At 38.8% G+C, this 19,142-nt stretch overlaps 1 pseudogene; it reads left to right on the top strand.

Annotated features, from left to right (window-relative positions):
* Nucleotides 1–615: 615 nt before the first annotated feature.
* LOC145818855 (aspartic proteinase-like) lies at nt 616–15,945 on the top strand (annotated as a pseudogene).
* Nucleotides 15,946–19,142: the final 3,197 nt, after the last annotated feature.

Genomic DNA, 19,142 nt, shown 5'->3' with positions numbered 1-19,142 from the left:
TTAAGATTTTATTACCAAAAGCAAGCTATTATTAGTAGGTTTTTTTGAAATACTGTAGAAGAAAGTTCATTGCTTATTGGGTATGAAAGTTTGGTTTCTTTGTATTATCTAACTGTATTTTGATTATATTGATTTTCTATATCCTAGTTTCTTATGCAGAACCATCGGTTTTGTGTTATTTGTGAAGTTCTCATATTATAATGTTTTTCTTTTTATGCTTCATATTTCAAGTGTATGTGATTGGATCAATTGTTTTATTGCCTTTTCATGAACTAAAATTGAGATATGAGCATCTCCAATGCACTAGACATATAATACTTGTTAGTTAAAATACCTAGTGTGATTCACTTTTTTCAATTCCAATGCACTAAGTATATGATTAGGCATTTTGGCTCAACTCATATTCACTAGCTACATGTAGCTAGCCTTCAACGCTAGGCAAAATGTATTCAATCATTAGGATCATTTCCCTCCATCTTTGTTGACGTGGCATTCTATAAAATTAATAATATTTGGATCAATAGCTAAAATAAAGAGAATGGTTGGAGTAAAAACATAAAACAGTTGATAGGTAAAATAAAATATATACTTTATAGTAATATTTAGATAGGTAAAATGCCTACTACCATTGGAGATGCTCTTAAGGGAACCAAATTGAGAGCTGTTGTCGTATCTTTGTTCCTATCATCCCTGCTTTTTGCTCTGGTCTTTTCTGCATCTAACAATTAATGGCTTGGTTAGAATTGGACTGAAGAAGATGAAATTTGATCAAAACAGTCGGCTTGCTACACGGCTCGAGTCAAAGGAAGGAGTGGCACTGAAAGCGTCAATTAAGAAATATATAATCTTCGTGGTAATCTAGGAGAAACTGAGGAAGGAGACATTGTAGTGCTAAAGAATTACATGGATGCTCAGTACTTTGGTGAGATTGGAATTGGTACACCCCCACAAATGTTCACTGTGATCTTTGACACTGGCAGCTCTAATTTGTGGGTGCCATCGTCGAAGTGTTATTTTTCGGTAGGCTACTACTTGTCCATGTAATGTGAAAGTAAATGCGATGAAGCATTTCTGAGCCATTAATCACTGGACAATGATATCATGAATTATGCAATCTTTCAGGTTCCATGCTATTTCCATGCCAAGTACAAGTCAAGCCTATCAAGTACCTACAAGGAGAATGGTTTGTATTTTGTCCCTATTTATCATAAGCCGTATGGATGTATATGCTAAGGTGTCCATTTCTTCTTGTTCACTCAATCTATTTGTTTCTCGATCGTAATCTCCTAGATGCATAGAATTAGTACAACAGTTAAACGGAATATCTTCATGCTCCTAATCCCTATTTATCCACCCAAATATTATCTTGTAAGACCTTCAACTATACCTTGGATATATATGCAATTGAAGTCTGCTAAGCCTATAAGTTATCGAGGGAGGGAGGGAGCCTGTAAAATGTCTGCCTTTAGTGCCCATTTGTTAGAGACTTAATGGATAGTCGTTTCCTGAGTATAGGCTTCTGGCAGCTTGTAGTGGTATGATTTTTTCAGGCTCAAAATATCTTTGTGCATCTTTATCATCTCTGGAAAATATTCCTCTTTCTATTATTATAAGGAGTTACTCTACCTAAATGTTTCTTTGTAATAACTACCATTTTACCCTAAGTATGTGTCTAGAGAAGCCCACAAAGCCTTTTTTGTTTTGCCCATCTTAGAAGAGCTCAATTTCCAGTTATTGTTAATGGTGGGCTATAGATTTTTGCTTCACTGAGCCTATGCTTGCTAGGAGTGCTATGGTTTTCAGAGCAAATTTATTTTTCTGCATCTTTCTACCATGTTTGTATAGCTTGGTTTGATGTAACTTCTTTGTTGTATGGGAGAGTAGCACAAATACAAGATTTTGGGAATATATATGTTTAAACACATGGAATTGCTGTCGCATAATCAACATTCTATGGGTACTTTCAAGTGAGATTATTAGGGGTTCCTAGATATTGATGGAACTGGAGAGTGACCTCATTAAAATAGCAAAGGTGGCTTCCCTTTTACACAAAAGGAGAGGATTAGTTATATAACCTAGACATGATCCAATTGCATGTCTTGCATTTAGTTGTTCACGAGGCTCTTGACATTCCATACATGCATGGGTTTAGTGGAATGACCTTTTTCTGAATGATCATCTGTTGGCAATGGCTTTTAAGAAATTTCTACATCCATCTGCCATGCAGGGAAACCTGCTGAAATTCTCTATGGCACAGGGGCCCATATCTGGATTCTTTAGTGAAGACAGTGTTAAAGTCGTTGACTTAGTTATAGCGGTTCCGATTTTCCCCTTCATTGTTTATTGTATTCCAGACTCGGTTCCGTGGATATGTGTTGTTGTCTTATTCTTGTTTCCGTCCTTTACTCTTTGTGTTTGAGTTTTGGGTTGTGGTGGGCAAGTTTGAAACAGGTTGGTTGTGTTTAGAAACAAATGGTTTAGGCCCAGATTTTGGCTTCCACGCTCGAGCAGGCAGTCTGACGCCCGAGCGGGGACCTTCATCAGCAGAACTTCTGGAAGTGTGCATTCCACGCTCGAGCGACACTTTTCACGCTTGAGCGGGAGTCTGTGTCTGACGCACGAGCGGGGCGTTCCACGCTCGAGCGGACTGTGATGTATATCAGTCTGAGATGAAGCTTTTGAAATCGCTTTTTTTACCCTCTCTCTCTCTAAAGCACTCCAAAACCCTAATTTGAGAGCTCCTCTCTCTAGAACTCTCTCTTTCTCTACATTTTGATCTTGATTTAGTGAGACCCAACCCTTGCGCCTTCATTAAAGTCGCAGAGCTCCTCAAGACCTCCCTCTTGATCCGAAAAGTTGTGGGTTTGGAGCACCTTCGAGTTTCTTCATCATCTCCTTTGGGTCCTTTCACTTGAGGTAGGGATAACCTACTCCTTTCTATGAGTTTTGACATAGATGTTATGTATTTTGTATAGATGGTGTCGTTTGGGGTTGTTGGGTGAAGTTAGGGTTTTGAAATTGAAATTATAGAAGAGGGGTTTTCTATTTTGGGGGTCCCAAGTGTATCAGTGGTCCCTAAAATGAAATTATTGGGTTTGATTGATGAAATTTGGCCTTGGGTGCAATATTTGAGAGAAAATAGAGAAAGCCCTAATTTAATGAAATTGATTAATTTGTATAATTAATTCGGGAAGTATGGAAATATGAAATTGAGTTGAAAACCATGCAAATGGGAGATTATGAGATTGAATGGTGGAGTTGGGTTGATTAATCACTCACATTTGAAATTGTAGATAATTTATCTGTTTGATAATTTATTATCTGTTTAGAAATAACTGCTTTGGGCTATCAGTGGATGATAGTCTTGATTATTATAGACACTGCATGATGATTAGGTAAATTGAAACTAATCAATTGAGTATGTCATTGAATATGACGGATGGAATGACACATTGAATATGTGCTTTTCTTGATCATTGTATATGATAAGTGTTTAAATACATTGTATATGTATATTGTTTAGGAGGAGATAGGGGATGTACTCCACGGTTTGGGAGGAGATAGGGGATGTACTCCTAAATCGGTTTGGGAGGAGATAGGGGATGGACTCCAGTGATAACTAAGTTGGCCGGAGTGTCCAGGGTGAAAGTCCCGAAATCCTAATTGCGTTTGCATAACGTAGATGAATTGAAGTATTGAAATGATGATAATATGAGTTGTAGTCTCACTTGAAATTGAAGTGTTGAAGTGCTAATAATGTGAGTTGTAGTCTCATATTAATTGATCATGATTGAAGTATTGTTAATATGAGTTGTAATCTCATTATAAACTGTCTGGGTGAATAGAGAACCATATCTATGAATTGGTCTGGATAATGAAATGGAATGGGATTGAAATATTTTTGTGAATATGGATTGGTTATGAAAGAAATGTACGTTTGTTTAGATGAGTTAAACATTTATCAAATGCTGATGTTTTAGTTATTGCTCATATTTGGTTTAGCGTATCTCTACTAGGCTTTGGCTCACCCTATATGGGACATCATTTTCAGGTACAGGTGATATGCCACCTCCAAGGTCTTAGCTTGGAAGATTGTTGGGAGTTGACGACCCTTTTGGTTGTTTTGTTATTTTTGGTGTTACATGTAAATTCAAGCCAAGGGCTTAATGTGTTTTGAGTTAGAACCCTCTTTTTGTAACCAAGTGTTGGCTTGGAAAGTTGTAAGCCCGTAGGGCATTTACTTTTGTTGTCAACATGTAATACTTTTATAATGAATACTCTGATAAATGGAAACATGCTTTATTCTTTTATGTCTATGGATGTCATGAATGTTGGGTTTATATGTATTATTTGGAGGGCGTGACAACTTGGTATCAGAGCGTACCGGGTTTGAATACTTTGGATACGTGGGAAGTGGTTAGTACCACAATGGGTTTGTCTCGCTTGTTAGAGACTTATGTATGTTGTTATGTGCTTATGTGATAACATGTTTATCTGACTAAATGGGTATGGGATTTAATTTCTAAGATGTTGATTGGATCCTTGGGTTTCTAGGAGTCCTGTTGGAAAAGCACCTGATCAATGCTGTTTCTAACTGGAACTCTAGCGATGCCTCGCGACAGTCACTATCTGGAAATGAAATTCGTAAGTGCTTATGTGATTATGTGCTTACGTGGAATGAATTACTGTTATCCAATGCATTAGGACGTGAGTGAAATAGCTTTGGAACATTTGTGAATGAGCTAATGTTTTCGTTACCTTTATTAGGATGTCAGGACGAGGACGTGGTAGTAGGCGTGGTAGGCCTAGGAGGCAGGAGATGCCTATCCCGGATGAGTTTCCGGCGCAGCAAGAGGGGGTTGGTCAGACCAATGTGGTCGAGCCAGTAGGTCAGTAGGCCATGGGCGCCTTAGTCTGCGAGATGGCAGGAGCATTGAGGGAGTCTATGGGCATTCTCAAGGTTGAGAATCAAGCCCAGGCCCATGTTGCTGAGGCAAGGCCTTCTTTTCTAAAGAGGGAGTTTTTCCGGTCTAACCCGGATGAGTTTCTGGGGGATCCTAAAGAGCCACTTAAGGCTGATGAGTGGCTTGAGCAAATGACGAAGACGTTTGCGATGCTTGGCATCGAAGACGGAGGCTTGAGGGTGACCTTGGCGTCCTTCCAGCTGAAGGGGGATGAGGGTTAGTGGTGGAAGTTTGCACGAGGTCGTATTGGGGGAACTTGGGAGGCTTTCGTTAATGCCTTCCAGGAGAAGTTTTTGCCTCCCACTGTTAGGGAGATGTTGAGGGATCAGTTCTGTCAGCTCAAGCAGCTGAATACACCTGTGGCCGAGTTTGAGGCCGCATTTACCAGTTTATCAAGGTTTGCACCTGAGCTAGTGGCATCTGAGGAACGCCGTTGTCTTGAGTTCGAAAAGAAGTTAAGGACCGGGCTCAAGCTTAGGGTTGCTCGGTCCATGACTCGGGAGTATGGGCGCCTTGTGGAGGCTGCGGCCCATCTTGAGATTATTATGCATGAGGAGGAGGATAGGATGAGGGGCTCCAAGAGGAGTCAAGATGGTCAGGGAGAAGGTAGGAGACAGAGGGGTCCTAACCCTCAGCAGTCCCAGGGTGCATTTGCGAGATCTACCTTTCCAGTGTCGAGTTCAGGCTCGGGGAGAGGCAATCAGGGAGACTCTACTTGTTATAAATGTGGTCAGCTGGGCCACAAGTCTCTAGCTTTCCCGTAGAAGGGAGCAGGGCAGAGAGCAGCTTCATCTTCGGCTCGTCCTCAGAGCCAGAGTCAGGGCAGAGGCCAGCCGCTCTCTTGTTGCCAGTGTGGCGGGGCACCTGAAGAGGTTTTGCCTTCAGTTGAGTGGCACATCTGGTGCATCTGGGTCAAAGCAGAGTTATCAGCCAGCTCAGTCAGTCCAGGCCTCGAGGGCTAATCAAGGAGCCTCTTCGGCTCAGTCTATACAGCAGTCTTTTGCTCCGAGAGGTGAGCAAGTAGATTAGAGACCTTCAGGGCGTGTGTATACTCTTACCGCGCAGGATCTTGTACCGGCTCCATCTGTTGCGAAAGGTACATTTTTGTTTTGCAACTCGGTTGCTATTGTATTGATTGATACGGGTGCATCCTGTAGACACCACATTTTGACCGGCCCTAAGACTTGGGCGCTTTCTTTTGATTACCCGATAATGATAATTAGAATGTGTTTCTCACAAAATTCTCAGTAAGAAAGATGGAATTTAAATTTTAATCCCAACCTTCACCCATTTTTTGGCCAAACTATTTTAGACCTTAAAACCCTCTTTTCAAAATATGCTTTTTTTAAATGTTTCTACAATGTCCCGAGGCTCTCATTTCGATTAAAATATTGCACTTTTCAGTAAACTGAGTAAGGACAAAGTGGAAATAAATGGAAGGGAGGTGAACTTTTTAAAAAAATATTTAAAAACATCTTCTTTATAGGTTTGGAATTGAAGGAAATAGGAAGGGATGAAAGAAAACTGGTTTAAGAAAAGGATGAGTATCAAATCATTAAGAAAGAAATGAGCAGCCTTCACTAAATTAGGCATCTCTCTTTGTACACTTGGACTTTAAATGTGAGGCTACCACCATTGGAAATTAGACTTCTGGGGCTTTAATTAGACCCAAGAACCACCTTAGACCAAGTCTAAATAGGGGAGATATGCCCATTTGAAGTTGGGTTTAAGAGCAGATTTTATTGACCCAGCCCGAGACAGCCTTCACTAAATTAGGCATATCTCTTTGTACACTTGGAATTTAAATTTGAGGCCACCACCATTGGAAAGTAGACTTATGGGGCTTCAATTTGGACCCAAGAACCGCCTAAAACCAAGTCCATATGAGGGAGATATGCCCATTTGAAGTTGGGCATAAAAGCAGATTTTGTTGACTCGGCCCAAAACAACAATAGCCCATTTTTCTTGGTTTTGGTTCAGTTGGGACAACTCATTTACCTATTTTCTGAGCCATTCAAGTGCATCCACTCATCCTCCATTATACCTAATCATGCCCTATTATCAAAAAGAGATTTTGTTTGCATCTATAAAGGAGTATCCCATGCAACCACCTTGAAAATTTACAACCACCTTAAAAATTTGCCTTCCTATCACATTCTTGTCTCCCACCTTCTTTTTGACCTTTACTCTCCCTCATTGCCTATATAGAATGATCATATTGTAAGAGAGAATGAGGACAACGAAATTGAAGAGAAATGAGTGAGAAAAGAGTGAAAAATGAGAGAAAAATTGAGTTTTTGAGCCAAAAATATTCCTATCTTCCATATACATCCCATACCTTCCATAGGTATTGAAATTCCTCATTTCCATACACCAAAACCACTCCAAAAATTCTGATATAGCCAAAGATCAATTGCCTTGATCATAAGGAAGAGTGTTTAGTGATTGAAAGTGAGAAAAACTAGAGAGTTAGCCACTTTCCATACCACAAACTCCATAAACTCTATAATTTCGAATTGAGGATTTGAGAACACATTTCCTATACTTGAGGGTGATCAAGAGGAAGTTTGAAAATCAAGAAGTTTAATATTTCTTTGGAAGGTGAATTTTTAGTCTTTCATTTTTTTATATTTTATATCTCATATTTATTTTCTTGCTTCTTATTTCATAGTGTTTTGTTATAATCTAAGTGGTTTGTTTATCTCATATTTATTTTCTTACTTTATATTTCATAGTGTGTTGCTATAATCCTAGTGGTTTGTTTAGCTCATAATTATTTATTTATTTATTTTTATTCGCATGCTTTAATTTCATATTAGTTTTGTTGTAATCTTGCATGTTCTACCTCATATTTATTTTTTTTTCTTGTATTAGTCTCATATTAGTCTCATATTAGTTCTGTTGTAATCTTGCATATTCTATCTTATATTTTTTTCATTGCTTTAGGTTTATGTTGTGAGTTTGCATTTTTTATTTTATTTTATATTTGTTTTCTTGTTTCTTTAATCTAACCGGTATTGGTTAGTTGAGTCATCTACATATTTTTTGTTTGTTCCTTTTCTTGGTTTCGCAACATGAAAGGTTATGCTTGGCCTAGTTGGTCGGTCGGTTAGCTTCTTCCGAACAAGATGGCGTAATCTTCCAATATTGACCAATTTCCGCCGACAGTTCCAAAGAACATGAAGCTTTTATTTTATTTATTTTTTATTTTGAGTGTATTGTGAGATTTTTATTTTATTGTAATATTTTCCTCATCCCTCTCTAATTTGGTTTGTAAAAATGTTGTAATAATTCCCCGCCCCACTTCTTTCTATCCCGTTCTTTTACTTGCTCTCTTTATTTGTACGTAAACATCATATTTATTTTTCATCATAGTTATGCTTTGCATCCATGTTTCATGCATCTTTACTCGGCCAAGTTTGCATTTGTGGATTTAATCAATTCCTATGTGATTATGTGCGCTACTTAATGTTCTTGAGATGATTCACATATCATATTTTAGAAACCGAATCTTTAGTTGTATCTCATGAGTGAATTGCATTAGGATTTTGAATATAAGATCATGCATAGTTTACTAACTTTGTTTTGTAGCTTGTTCATGGGACATCAAACATGCAAGTTTTTATGCTTTAGCATCCCGTTTGTGTGTGTTTTTCTTACTATGTCTAGCATTCTACCATGAGGCTATTTGCTTATGTGATATAACTCTATGAATGCTAGTGGATGGAGGTTGTGTTGCTTAATTTGGAATGATGTTGATTTTTCGTGCTTGTAAACTCAATTTATTTGGGTTGTACATCGTCAAAACTCTTTCAAAATGCATGATATTAAATTGTTCCAAAATGAATGGCATAGTCTATACTTGTATGCTTCAGTAAATTGTAGGATTTACTAAACTAATCAGAACATTAACATATAAAGAAAATAAAAGTCATATCATGGTTTAGTAGAGGCCGACCTTTTGATCGGGTGAGCGGGGGTGCTCATTATTGACCTTCCCCTCTCATACCTAAGGTTCCGAGCCAAGCATCCTTGGTTACGACGAACAGTGGCCTTGGCACGAGTCATGGGTTTCCTAATTTCCCAAAATATTAGGTGGCGACTCTGAGATCTGATGATGCAGTTCATTTTTGACAAAATTGCAATAAAATGGATTTTCAATAAAAGTTGCCAAATCTGGACTCTCATCTATGTTTCACATTGCACTCGTGAGACTAGATCAAAGAGATCTCGAGGGTCCGAACTGTTTAACGCGGGCGGGTACCCCCCGGGCATGTTACACATCCCATTCTTTTATATCTGCTGCATTTGTATCTGTTTTGGGGTTGGAGTTGACACAGTTAGCTTCTCCTATTTGTGTAGTGTCACTTGTTGGGGGTGAGTTGATTTTGAAACAAGGATGTAGAGGTTGTGATATAGAGGCCGTCGACCGCCGGCTTCCATTTTCTTTTGTAGTAATGGCTATGTCAGGTTTTGATGTGATTTTGGATATGGACTGGTTATCGTCATACCGGGCTGTTATTGATTGCTACCGCCAGAGAGTTACTGTATGTACCTTGAGCGGGGATTGTTTTCACTTCTTGGGGGATCGGGTTGGTAGAGTCTTGCCACCAGTGTATGATCTGCGAGGGCGGAGTGAGCTTAGTTGCCTTCTCGCTAGCTTTATGAGTAGTGAGTGTGATGAGACCCGAATTGAGCTACCTAGAGTGGTTTGTGAGTACTCGGACGTTTTTCCCGAGGATCTTGTTAGTTTACCACCCCATCGAGAGATTGAGTTCTCTATTGATTTAGTGCCTGGCACGGCACCGATTTCTATGGCACCGTATCGTTTTGCCTCAGCCGAGTTGAGTGAGTTGAAGATTCAACTCCAGGAGTTGCTAGATAAGGGCTTTATTCGCCCTAGTGCTTCGCCGTGGAAAGCACCGGCCCTCTTTGCTAAAAAGAAAGATGGGGCTTTGAGGCTTTGTATCGATTACCGAAAACTAAACTGGGCTACGGTTAAGAACAAGTACCCTATGCCTCGTATAGATGATTTGTTTGACCAGTTGAGAGGTTCCCGTTGTTTCTCTAAGATAGATTTGAGATCGGGTTACCATCAGTTGAGGGTCAGGGGGGAGGATATCTCGAAGACGGCATTCCGTACGCGGTATGGCCATTATGAGTTTCTGGTGATGCCTTTTGGGCTCACCAATGCACCGCCTGTGTTTATGAACTTGATGAACCGGATCTTTCAGGAATTCTTAGATCATTTTGTGGTCATCTTCGTGGACGACATTCTGATTTATTCACCTTCTGAAGAGGAGCACGAGGAACACTTGAGAGTGGTGCTTGAGTTGCTTAGAGCCCACAAGCTGTATGCTAAGTTTGGAAAGTGTGAGTTCTGGTTAAGAGAGGTTAAGTTCTTAGGCCATGTGGTATCCGAGGAAGGGGTGTCTGTTGATTCATCCAAGATAGAGGCAGTGCAAGATTAGGCACAACCTAAGAATATTTTTTAGATCCGCAGTTTTCTAGGATTGGCCGGTTATTACCGTCAGTTTGTAAAGGATTTCTCCAAGCTAGCTTCGCCGTTAACTAGGTTGACGCGAAAAGGGGTCAAATTTGTATGAAGTGAGACTTGTGAGAAGTCGTTCCAAGAACTTACGGTTAGACTTACCACCGCTCTAGTTTTGATTATTCTGGAGAGAGGTTTGGGTTATGCTGTATATTGTGATGCCTTACGAGAGGGTTTGGGTTGTGTGTTGATGCAAGAGGGGAAAGTCGTAGCCTATGGCTCGCGACAGTTAAAAACACATGAGAGAAACTACCCTACACATGACTTAGAGTTAGCAGCTATAATTTTTGCCTTGAAGATTTGGAGGCACTACCTGTATGGTGAGAGGTTCGAGGTGTTCTTGGATCATAAGAGTCTGAAGTATCTGTTTACACAAAAAGACTTGAACTTGAGGCAGAGGAGGTGGATGGAATTCATTGAGGATTACGACTTCGAGTTGCACTATCATCCGGGGAAGGCTAATGTTGTGGCCGATGCCCTTAGTAGGAAATCCATTAGTGACGTAGCTTGTATAGCCATCCGGGAGTGGGAAATGTTGGGTGCACTCAGCGAGTTTGATTTGCTTCTGGGCGAATCTGTTGAGTCTGCGGCCTTGTTTTCTGTAGTTGTACAGCCTACACTTGTGAATCGGGTGTTAGAGGCACAGAGGAGTGACTTTGAGGTAGAATCCCTCCGGGAGAAGATCTCCAGTGGGAAGGTTGAGAAGGGTTTGACTTTGTATCCTGACCTAAGTGTGAGGTACCGAGACCGCTTGTTTGTGCCGGAGTCTTGCCGAGAGGAAGTACTCCGAGAGTTCCACCATTCGCTTCTTGCAGTGCATTCGGGAGGCACTAAGATGTATCGTGATTTGGGTCGCCAGTTTTGGTGGCAGGGTATGAAGAAAGATGTGACAGTTTTTGTGTCTAAGTGCCTTACTTGTCAGCAAGTGAAGGCTGAGCATCAGAGGCCAGCGGGTTTGTTACAACCCTTGCCTATTGTTGAGTGAAAATGGGAGCATGTCACGATGGACTTCGTTGTAGGTCTTCCGAGGACTCAACGGGGTAGCGATGCTATTTGGGTAGTCGTGGACCGGTTAACTAAGTCGGCGCACTTTATTCCTATGCGCGTGAGAGATTCGGTAGATCATCTTGCCGACTTGTATATTCGGGACATAGTGAGGTTACACGGAGTCCCAGTGTCGATCGTCTCAGATAGAGTTCCACGTTTTACTGCTAGATTGTGGCAGAGTTTGCAGAGTGCCTTGGGCACTAGGTTGACCTTTAGCACGGCTTATCATCCTCAGACTGACGGGTAGTCCGAGCGTACTATTCAAATCCTTGAGGATATGCTTCGAGGCTGTGTCCTTGACTTTAGTGGGTCATCGGAGAGGCATTTTCCCTTAGTGGAGTTTGCCTATAACAATAGTTTCCAATCGAGCATTGGCATGGCACCATTTGAGGCCTTGTATGGCCGACCGTGTAGGTCTCCAGTGTGTTGGGCTGAGGTGGGTGATGCACCTTTGTTGGGCCCGGAGTTGGTGCGGGAAACAACGAAGAAAGTTGAACTTATCTGTAAGAGGTTAGTTACAGCCCAGAGTTGCCAAAAGAGCTATGCCGACCGTAGGCAGAGGCCTTTGTCATTTGAGATGGGTGATCACGTCTTTCTAAAACTATCACCTAGGCGGGGTTTGATGAGGTTTGGGAAGAGTGAGAAGTTGTCCCCTCGGTTTATTGGTCCTTTTGAGATCCTTGAGCAGATTGGGGAGGTTGCATACCGTTTAGCTTTACCGCCGCAGTTGTCCGGGGTGCATGACGTGTTTCATGTTAGTATGCTTCGGAAGTATGAGCCGGATCCATCACATGTATTGGATTGGACCGACTTAGAAGTAGATGAGGATGCCTCGTATGAGGAGAGACCTGTGCGGGTCTTGGATAGGCGGGACTAAGTCTTGCGAGGCAAGACGATACCCTTGGTGAAAGTCTTGTGGAAACAACACGGGGTAGAAGAAGCCACTTGGGAACGTGAATTGGAGGTCCGAGAGAAATATCCGAACTTGTTTGTTAATATTTAACCATGTATTGGAAATTTTATTTCTTGATGAAATCTAGAAACCTTGTGTATGTTTCAAGTTGTAAAACATTGTATATGTTTTGGTGTATGGGAGTATTGTTGAATATGCCTTGAATATGGAAGTTTAAATTTAACATTGCATATGTTGAATGTGTTGTAGAAATGAAATTATGTCATTAACATTGAATATGTTATAGAATTATGAAATGTGGTATTGAGACTTGTTGAAATTTGAAAAAATGCATGTTGATAATGCGTATTGAGTTATATTACAAGTTGCCACTTGAAAAGAGATGGAATGGCCGGTAATGGGTCAAGTTAATGAATGTTGAATTAAAATGTGTTGAGAATTGGAAAAGATCACGATTTTGAAACTCATTTATCTAATTTCGGGGACAAAATTCTTTAAGGGGGGGAGGTTATAGCGATTCTGATTTTCCCTTTCATTGTTTATTGTATTCCGGACTTCGTTTCGTGGATATGTGTTGTTGTCTTATTCTCGTTTCCGTCCTTTACTCTTTGTGTTTGAGTTTTGGATTGTGGTGGGCAAGTTTGAAACAGGTTGGTTGTGTTTAGAAACAAATGGTTTATGCCCAGATTTTGGCATCCACGCTCGAGCGGGGCTTTCATGCTCGAGTAGGCCCTTTTTCATTTACTCCTCCGCTCGAGCGGGCAGTCTGACGCTCGAGCGGGATTCTTCAACCTTCAGTATTTTTCCTGCAGGTCATTGGACGCTTGAGCGCCCACTTTCATGCTCGAGCGGGGACCTTCGACTGCAGAACTTCTAGAAGTGTGCATTCCACGCTTGAGCGGCACTTTTCACGCTCGAGCGGAAGTCTGTGTCTGACGCTCGAGCGGGGCATTCCACGCTCGAGCGGACTGTGATGTATATCAGTCTGAGATGAAGCTTTTGAAATCATTTTTTTCGACCCTCTCTCTCTCTAAGGCACTCCAAAACCCTAATTTGAGAGCCCCTCTCTCTAGAACTCTCTCTTTCTCTACATTTTGATCTTAGTTTAGTGAGACCCAACCCTTGCGCCTTCATTAAAGTGGTAGAGCTCTTCAAGACCTCCCTCTTGATCTGAAAAGTTGTGGATTTGGAGCACCTTCGAGTTTCTTCATCATCTCCTTTGGGTCTCTTCACTTGAGATAAGGATAACCTGCTCATTTCTATGAGTTTTGACATAGATGTTATGTATTTTGTATAGATGGTGTCGTTTGGGGTTGTTGGGTGAAGTTAGGGTTTTGAAATTGAAATTATAAAAGAGGGGTATTCTATTTTTGGGGTTCCAAGTGTATCAGTGGTCCCTAAAATGAAATTATTGGGTTTGATTGATGAAATTTGGCCTTGGGTGCAATATTTGAAAGAAATGGGAGAAAGCCCTAATTTAATGAAATCGATTAATTTGTATAATTAATTCGGGAAGTATGGAAATATGAAATTGAGTTAAAAACCATGCAAATGGGAGAATATGAGATTGAATGGTGGAGTTGGATTGATTAATCACTCACATTTGAAATTGTAGATAATTTATCTGTTTGATAATTTATTATCTGTTTAGAAATAACTGCTTTGGGCTATCGGTGGATGATAGTCTTGATTGTTGTAGACACTGCATGATGATTAGGTAAATTGAAACTAATCAATTGAGTATGTCATTGAATTTGACGGACGGAATAACACATTGAATATGTGTTTTGCTTGATCATTGTATATGATAGGTGTTTAAATACATTATATATGTATATTGTTTGGGAGGAGATAGGGGATGTACTCCACGGTTTGGGAGGAGATAGGGGATGTACTCCTAAACCGGTTTGGGAGGAGATAGAGGATGGACTCCAGTGATAACTAAGTTGGCCGGAGTGTCCAGGGTGAAAGTCCCGAAATCCTAATTGCGTTTACATAACGTAGATGAATTGAAGTATTGAAATGATGATAATATGAGTTGTAGTCTCACTTGAAATTGAAGTGTTGAAGTGCTAATAATGTGAGTTATAGTCTCATATTAATTGATCATGATTAAAGTATTGTTAATATGAGTTGTAGTCTCATTATAAACTGTCTGGGTGAATAGAGAACCATATCTATGAATTGGTCTAGATAATGAAATGGAATGTGATTGAAATATATTTGTGAATATGGATTGGTTATGAAAGAAATGTACGTTTGTTTAGATGAGTTAAACATTTATCAAATGCTGATATTTTAGTTATTGCTCATATTTGGTTTAGCGTATCTCTACTAGGCTTTAGCTCACCCTATATGGGACATCATTTTCAGGTACAGGTGATATGTCACCTCCAAGGTCTTAGTTTGGAAGGTTGTTGGGAATTGAAGGCTCTTTTGGTTGTTTTGTCATTTTTGGTGTTACATGTAAATTCACGCCAAGGGCTTAATGTGTTTTGAGTTAGAACCCTCTTTTTGTAACCAAGTGTTAGCTTGGAAAGTTGTAAGCCCGTAGGGCATTTATTTTGGTTGTCAACATGTAATATTTTTGTAATGAATACTCTGATAAATGGAAACATGCTTTATCTTTTTATGTCTATGAATGTCATGAATGTATGTATTATTTGGAGGGCGTGACGTAGTTGTCAAGGATCAGGTAAATTTCAGCAACCTCCACTTCTGGCTAATGTAAATAGTTTTGTTTGGAATTGTTCCTTGTCAGGAATTTATTGAGGCAACCAGGGAGACCGGTATAACAGTTTTGGTTGCCAAGTTTGATGGCATTCTTGGACTTGGATTTCGTGAGATCTCAGTTGGAGATGCTGTCCCAGTCTGGTATAATTTTTCTTGGTTAAAACTTTTCAACTGAAAATGCATAGTTTGCCTCTCTGTATGGGGTAATTATTTAGTAATTTTGAAATATAAACACATGGTATTCCATAATATTATGGTTTGTGGAGAAGGTAGGTAGGTAAGGTATTGTGTTAGGTGATTGGGGAATATGAGGGGCATATTGAATGATAATTGGTTAGGGAGTACAAATACGTTGTACTCTGCAAATATTGAATAATTTCCCCTCTGTATGTGTGTGTGTCCCCATGTGCTCGCACACATATGGAAATCACATACAAGCACGGAATAAAACTCCAGTGATTAGTCTGCAGTTCTGTTTGTTTAATTGTGATCATGGTAATTATGAGAAGTTTTTACTTCCTCCTTTGATATGGGGCTCTTGCATCTTTTATAGGTACAACATGGTCGAACAAGGTCTAGTTAAGGAAGAGGTATTTTCATTTTGGCTTAACCGAAATGCAGATGAAGGGGGTGAAATCGTGTTTGGTGGGGTTGATCCAAATCACTACAGGGGTAAGCAATTGTATGTCTCAATGACAAAGAAAGGCTTTTTAGATATTATTTCTTACCATTCTTAATAAAAAAAAAAAAATGACAAACTTTCAATTTTCAAGTAACAATAACTCAACAACAATGCAAGCACTTAATAAAAAATCTTGGAACTTGATAAAAAATTTCACTTTATGCCTTAAAAAAATTCCTTTTCTAAATGCAAGCATTTGAATAAAATTGAAAATTTGAAAGTAAATTAGGAGGGAGACAGTCAAAAGATGACATATAGTAATCCTAAAGACCTTAGAAAAGTTGTGTGAACCCTTTTTCAACAATGAAAAACACAATTCCAATGGATTATTTGTGAGTATTTTATGATTCAATAATCATGGTTTTAGATTATATCGATTGATTTATTTAAATGTTTTTTTGGTAAAATTTTTATTTTGTATAATTGTTTGTTCTGTCGTAGATTTCAACCACGATAGAAGCTTAGAATCCCATGCATATCAAATAACTAAATTTTTTATGGTGTAATCAATTAATCAAAATAATCAGTCTTTTGAGATATTATTTTTATAAAATAACGGGTTTATCTTCTGATTGAAAACTCCTTTTGTGTGATTTTTAATTGAATTATACAAATTGAATAAGATGTATTTTACAAATAAAATATTGATGGTGAATCCTTAATGCCTTAGTACTTTTATATTATTAGTACTTCAAATTATATTTAATCAATTACTTTCTCAAATCATTCAAATATTTTTCAATCAATTCTATTTTATTTTATATTATTCTCAATTACTTGGTTCTTTACTCGAATATACTCAGACTCACCGAGATTTTATTATTTCACAATAATCTACACTTGAATATACACATTCAAAGCTGTAGCAAGTTTTAGCACTTCTCATTAATAAAATATGTATGTATATATATAACAATAAATTAATATAATTTTTTTTTGTTGGCACCCTTTTTTTTTTTTTTTTTTTTGAGTTCTCTAAAAGATTTTATTTTTTGATTAAAAAATAAAAAAAATAAAAATTATTGTTTTATTTTTTTTATTCAACTATTTTTTTTAATTATTAAATTAGGATTTTATTATTATTATTATTATTTGCATTGGTATCGTGATGAATATAGTCATCTAGTAAGTACTAATTCTGATTTTGATACGTTATTTGGCAATCTCTTTGAATATGAATTTGATTTTTTTTTTTTTTTTTTTTCACTTACACACACCTGACATCATGGCAAAAAATAATGGTAATAATGATGAGATTAATCTAATTCAAGTGGCTCAACCTGTTCCGTGCTTATGTGATTATTTGCAATCTACAGGGAGTAGTGAACCATCTTGTATTATTCTTCCTCCTAATGCAAATACTTTTAATTTTAAACCAGGTATGATTACATTACTTCCTAAATTTCATAGTCTTGATTCTGAAAATCGCTATTTGCATATCAAAGAATTTGAAAAAGCTTTTTGGTGACCAATTGATTAGTCGGGAAAGATAAGTTATACTTTTGCTGACTAAATAAAGTAGTCGGTGTATCACCAAGCACATTTGGCGACTAAATAATTAGTCGTTAAAATTATTTATTTTGGCAACCAAAGGATTTGGTCGCGAATAGGTCTATTGCCGACTAAAGTTTTAGTTGCGAAAACATTTCTTTTGGCAACAAACATGTTTGGTCGTGGAATGTGACAATTAGCGACCAAATTAAGAGGTCGTAGAATGTCACAATTGGCGACCAAAATTTTTGGTCATGAAATGTCACAATTGGCGACCAAACTTTTTGGTTGTTGAATGTGATATTTGGCGACCAAATTTTTTGGTTGTGGAATGTGACAATTGGCGACTATGATATATGGTCGGCAGAATATCACTTTTCGCGACCAAAATGTTTTAGCGACAAAATGGATTAGTCGCAATAATGATATATTTAGTGACCAAAAATTTAGTCGGCAAATCTAACTTTTCCCGACCAACCAAAATTTTGGTCGCGAATTACTTTTGCCGACCCTCAATTGGCGACCAAAGTAGCGACTAAAAAAATTGATCGCGGATAACTTTTGCCGACTAAAAATGGACTTTTAGCAACCAATTTTTTGGTCGGCAAAAGTGTTAATTCTTGTAGTGAAGTATGTGCGAACTTCGTTGACCAAACATGTATTGAGGAAGTAATTACGTTGAAATTATTTCATTTTTCTATTAATGAAAAAGTGAAGACATGGCTTAATTTTTTACAATCTAGTTCAATTGCCACATGGTAAGAGATACAAACTAAGTTATTGAAGAATTTTTTTTCCAATTCACAAAACAAACTCTTTAAAAAGACAAATTATGAATTTTTCTCAAAAAGAAAGTTTTGTCAATGTTGGGAATGTTGTAAGGATTTGTTAAACTCTTGCCCACATAATGACTATAAATCTTGGTGAGTTGTGGATTTTTTCTATAAAAGCTTGACTTCTATAATCCTTGGTGAGTTATTGATTTTTTCTATGAAAGCTTGACTCCTAAAATGCGCCAATTCGTAGAGATGAAGTTTAATAGTGAATTTTTTAATAAAGTACTGGATGAAGCTTTTACATATTTTAACCTATTAGCTAAGAATGGCCAATCTTGGGATACTATTGAGCCTTTAGGAAATTCAAACAAGACAAAGCCTTCATCACCTTCATTTAGTGCTAGGAAATACAAACTTAGGGAAGAAGATAATTTGAGTGCAAAAGTAGCTACTTTGACTAGGAGGTTAGAGGTAGGAGTGTAAATTTGGACCCATCGGCTCGTGGTTCGCTACAGCCCGGCCCGTCTAGGCTCGGTCAAGCTCGACCTCGAGCTCAGCCTAAGACCCTAGGCTTGGGCCATAGGTTTTGATGCCCGACTCGGACAGTAAGCTTGACCCGGTCCGAAGGCTGGCCCACCTGAGGCTCAATGTCATTTTCAAGCTATTTTGGTAGAAAAAAAATTTTAAAAAAATAAAAAATAGCTAGGCTCGGCGGCCCAGCCCAGGGCTCGATTTTGAGTGGGCTTGGACCTGAGCTTGGGTCGGGATTTTTCCCATATGGGCCGGCACAGCCTGATTTGAAAATTAGCGGAGCCCATGAGGCCTGACTGTTGGCCGGCCTATGCCCGGGCTTAGGTGGGCTGGCTATGGAACTAAGAAAAGTTAATGATGTCACATCTGTAGCGGAAATAGAAGATGTTTGTGGGATTTGCGAGACCATCTGACACCCAACACATTAATGTCAAAAAATTCTTACTTTCACAGA

Source organism: Camellia sinensis, chromosome 2, assembly GCF_055761805.1.
Source record: "Camellia sinensis isolate YWXY chromosome 2, ASM5576180v1, whole genome shotgun sequence".
Lineage (NCBI taxonomy): Eukaryota > Viridiplantae > Streptophyta > Magnoliopsida > Ericales > Theaceae > Camellia > Camellia sinensis.
Note: the sequence above shows the minus strand (reverse complement) of the source record. Positions and strands in the feature narration are given on the sequence as shown.